Source organism: Euprymna scolopes, chromosome 46 (genome assembly GCF_053919585.1).
Source record: "Euprymna scolopes isolate OS-2025 chromosome 46, ASM5391958v1, whole genome shotgun sequence".
NCBI lineage: Eukaryota > Metazoa > Mollusca > Cephalopoda > Sepiida > Sepiolidae > Euprymna > Euprymna scolopes.
This window is the reverse complement of record NC_136527.1, coordinates 204,895,985-204,901,411: the sequence shown is the minus strand read 5'-3', so window position 1 is coordinate 204,901,411 and position 5,427 is coordinate 204,895,985.

Sequence of the window (5,427 nt, the reverse complement as noted above, 5' to 3'; positions counted from 1 at the left end):
AATACGATTAAAAAGAAAAAAAAACTCCTCTTAAAATATATTATTCAATCTGAAATTAAGATTTTTGTTAACATTATAATTGCTCTACAACTATCGTCGACTTTTCATGTTTTGTAATGTTAAAAACTACATGTTGGTGCTATTAATAATATTAGCTTTGTTACAATTAAAAAAAAAGATGCTGCAGCTTTAAAAGTTTCTTTCTTGTTTTATTAAAGAGTTTTATTGTTTGTTTGTTTTAGGTTAAAGACTATCCTTTTAAAGACCTCACCATAATATTTATTTTTTGATTAAAAAAATGTACAAAGATGCAGCTTTTTAAAAATGTTTTCATCTAATGAAAATATTGTTGGTTTTAGCGTCATAAATTATGGTATTTAAACAGAAACGATTCTCTTACATAAGACTACATTTTGTATTATTAATGTTATCAACTTTGTTATGTTAAACAATTGTTGCAGCTTCATGTTTTTAATTTTTGGGTTCAATAAAAAAATATATATAGAAAATGAAAGTTGTCTTTCTCTGCACTATGACAATTAGTAAAACCACGCCAAAGTATGAATCTCCGATTAAACAAAAGGAAAAAAATCTCCTTTTAAAATATATTATTCAATCTGAAATTTTGTTAAAATTATAACTATTTTAGTAAAAGAAATGTTATTTATGATATAAAAATTTATACCATGAGCAATAATTTAATTCGATGTTGGCCTAATTTTTACAGCGAAAACTGTTTTTCCCCCTATATTTAATTGTTTTTACATTTTATTTTTCCATTTGCACTTAATTATTATGTTGCTGGAGATTTTCGTTTGTTAGTTGAATCGGAAACACTTTAGTTTATAAAAATTGCATAAAATGAGCACCGATTTATTGGCCATCACCACTGAGCAGAAACTTAATGTAGAAACAATATTGGTAGTTTTTCCCTTCAAATCAATCAATATCAACAAGGGTTGTATCACTCAATAATGAACCCCTCCCCGGACTTTAGCAATCTATCTCTGTATCGAGCTATCCACTGTCATGTGGGACCCATGTGTTTTATCAGGTCGTCCCTCCATTTTGTTCTTGGTCTTTCCTTTGGCCTCTTATGTTCACGTGGTCTCCATTCCGTTGTCCTGATGGGCCATCTGTTGTCATGTTGTCTGCTTACATGCCCTGTCCATCTGTGGTTGGATGTTTTCATGGCAGTACTGATGTCAATACCTCTTGTTTGTTGGCGGATCCAGATGTTGGTATTTCTATCTTTTAGAGTGATGCCTAACATTATCTTCTCCATCTTCCTTTGTGCCACTTGGTCTTCCCAAGGTGCATGTTGAAGCCAACCGGTTTTATCTTAGCGGGGTTTTTGTTAAGAATGTCATTTAGTTCTGAGGAGAGTTTGTCCTCAGTACTATATCATAAATGAAGACGAGATGTGACAGGTGTTCACCATCTATGTTATCTCCCCTACCCTCCTACTTAAGCCGTCTGATTATCGCATCCTGGGGACAAGTTGTGAAGAGTTTAGGTGTAATGTTGTCACCTTATTTTGCTCCCCTCTCCATTTTGATCTTGTTTCTGTCATGATGGAGCTTTAAATAGCTTTGAATTAGAGGTAGGTCTTTCATCAAAGTGATGTATGAAGAGTCAACTCCTTGCTAATCAAGGGCAGTGAAAAGTGGATCAAACTCTATTGAGTCGAAAGCCTTTTCATAATCCACAAAAGCAAAGCATAGTGGAATCTTGCATTCATTGGCTTTCTTTTGCAGTTGATTGACAGCCTGGACATGGTCGATGGTGGAGTAACCTGCTCTGAAATCTGCTTATTCTCGTGGTTGCTGACTGTGTAGTATCCCTAATATATGTCTTAGCACGACCAGAGACCATACGTTTTATGTATGATTTATCTGGAACTTGTCCACTGGAGAGTCACTTATTAAACAGTCTTGTAAACATCTGTAGTACTTCTGCAGTAACACCATCCTCTCCTGCAGCCTTGCCTGACTTAATAGCTGCTCTCACTTCCGATGTGAGGATGGGTGGAGGATGTTCCTCAGATGCGCTCAGTGCATGAAGGGTTGGAGTGTTTTATTAAATCAAAACATTAAAAAAAAGAAACCTGCAACGAATTTTTTTTTAATGTAACAAAGTTGACAACATTAATAAAACAAAATATAGTCTTTCGCGACAAATAAGAGAAAACCAATAAACAAACGATATTTTTATTAGATGAAAACGTTTTAAAAATTACCTGCGGCAACGTTGTTTTTTTTTTATTATTAAAAATTAAATGTTAGGGTAAGTTTTTTTTAGAAATTAGTTTTGAACCTTACAAAAATTCAAAGAATGAAACTTTAATAAAAAACGAAAACGAGATATGGCAGGTATTCACCATCGATGTTTACTCCCCTACCCTCCTACTTAGCCGTCTGATTATCGCATCCTGGGGACAAGTTGTTAAGAGTTTAGGTGTAATGTTGTCACCTTGTTTTGCTCCCCTCTCCATCTTGATCTTGTTGCTGTCATGATGGAGCTATAAAGTAGCTTTTAATTAGAGATAGCCCGCTGTACAGGTCTTCCAGCAAGGTGATGTATATAGAGTAAACTCCTTGGTTCTCAAGGGAAGTGAAGAGTCGATCAAACTATAGAGTCAAAAGCCTTTTCATAATCCACAAAAGCAAAGCATAGTGGAATCTTGTATTCATAGGCTTTCTCTTGCAGTAGACTGACAGCCTGGATATGGTCGATGGTCGAGTAACCTGCTCTGAAATCTGCTTATTCTCGTGGTTGATGACTGTGTAGTATCCCTAATATATGTCTTAGCACGACCAGAGACCATACTTTTTATGAATGATTTATCTGGAACTTGTCCACTGGAGAGTCACTTATTAAACAGTCTTGTAAACATCTCAAATATAAGGTCACCACCGGTCTGTAGTACTTCTGCAGTAACACCATCCTCTCCTGCAGCCTTTCCGATGTGAGGATGAGTGGAGGATGTTCCTCAGATGTGCTCAATGCATGAAGGGTTGGAGTGTTGCCTGGTTGCCTGGTGGCATAGAGGTTAGCATAGAACTCCACCTTGAAATAATTCTGTCTAGGTCATGGATGAGAGTGTCATCTTCTTAGAGATAGGTGATTTTGTTTCTGCTGAGGTGCTGTCTTTTTTATGAAGTTAATGCGTTTGTTTACTTCACGGGCTTGTAGTATTTGTTGTTCATTGAAGTTTGAAATTTCTTTTGCCATTCTGTGTCTCAGAGTCTTGCATATCTAAATGTACTCAATGTGCTGTACATTTGTATTACATCTTCTCATCTGTTGTCGCTTCTCTCTCTGCTATTTTGTAATTGTTGAGAGTTTGTCTGGTTTCTGTGATTTGTATTGACAAGTTTTTTCAAGAATGGCCCGGCTGATCTCTGATATCACATTTTTTGTAGTCAGTGTTTGGATCTTCTGATGTTGCTAGTGTCTCAAGTCTGTTGCATAGTAGCAGTTGGAACTGTGATGATTGTCTGCTAGACCCTGGGTGTTTGGTTTCCTGTGGTTCTTGATACACTTTGTTCTCTCTAGTTTGGTGTCTATGATCATTTGATGGTCACTTCCTTTGTTTATGGCAGAAGCATCAGTCACAGTTCATTTGTGGTGACATTAGGGGATATCCAAGTCCAACGTGTGTTTTTTTCTTGAGGAACATGTTCATGATCTTTAACTGGTGGTGTTCTGCAAAGTTACCTTTGCTGTTCCTTTGTCCATAATCTTATGGACCAGTACTTGATTCAAATGTATTTCCTATTCTAACCTTTGCATTGAAATCCCCTATTAGCATGATGTGACTGGCGTTGCTAGTTAACCGAAGTTTATCGACATCTTCATGGACCATCTCCACCTCTTCCTCAGTATAGCTTGTTGTTGGAACGTAAATAAATAGGTTTTGTTTTTAGATCCTGCTGGGTGTCTGGCCACCGTCCTGATCAAGCAAGCTTGATGGGAGTGCCGGTTTAGTCGACCATGGACAGGCGGTACTGGTTTACATGTTACTAGTAGCATTCTCATCAATGACCTGAAGGCAAACAGTAAAGTTGGATCTTGGAAGGGACCTATAAGATTTAAGAGTTTTTGAACCTGGTCTAAACCGAATATTGTTATGGTAGTTGAACTAGCTTATATCTGGCAATAATACTCAATGTGTATTCTAATATGACCTTTAAAAATATTCTTAGTTTAAATTAATTTTCTAGCAGGGTTGAGAAAACTCCACTTTTTAAAAGAAGTTTTTGTAATGTTCTCAAACTATTTGCAAATGTGTACAGTTGGGAGATTCTATTTATAAACGATGCTGCTAGGAACAGACGAATAGAATTAATAGAATTAATTAACGTTCTGCTACCAACCAATCAGAAAGCAGAATTGCTCCATAAATATAGAACCTTTCTGTAGAAATTTCGCATATGTTTTCTTCGTGTCAACATGGGAAGTATTTTTGCTCTATGGATTCCAACTAGAGAACTGTCTACTGCGAACCAGTCACCTCCCAGGACTTGTGTAGAACAACGAACCATCGGAAACTGTTCTGTCTACTGCAAACCAGTCACCTCCCAGGACTTGTGTAGAACAACGACCATCGGAAACTGTTCTGAAACTAAACATGGTTTATACTTCATGGTTATGCGCCCAGCGTGCGTCTTTATTTCGATGGATCCAAATCAAAATTTGAATTGTGGCAAGTAAAATTTCTAGGATATCTGCAAATCCAAAAGCTACACAGATACTTCAAACACAACCTGAAAACAGAAACTACCCTGACTTCATTGAAAAGAATGCAACTGTCCTTGTGGAATTAATACGGTTCTTAGATGACCAAAGTCTATCACTGATAATGGGAGAAGCCCTGGATGATGGATGCAAAGCATTAAACATATCGAGAAAGCATTATTTATCTAAAGGAAAACCCAAAATTATTTCTTTATATACTGAACTGACCTCTCTAAAACGAATGGAAGCCGAAACCATTACAGATTATATCATAAGAGCTGAAACGACTGCAAATTCTTTAAAAATGTCTGAAGTTATTAGCGACGGTCTGTTAATTTCCATGGTCCTCAAAGGATTACCGAGTGATTTTAAGCCATTTACCTCCCTGAAAGAGAAACCCATGACTTTTAGCCAATTCAAGGTAGCACTCAGAAGTTACGAGGAAACTGAAAAAATTACCACAGAAGAAAAAAGAATCTACAAATATGAAATAAAAAAAAATGCACGCATAAAAAGATCAAAATTAAATTATACCCATTTTTCTCCTAAAAAAAGTACAAAAATTATTTGCTATAATTGTAGACGACCTAACCACAAGAGTTTTCAATGTAGATACAGGACTTTAAAAGGCGATTCCATTAAAAATGTTGAGAGCTCTGTTAGTGAACATACATTCTTATTTTTATG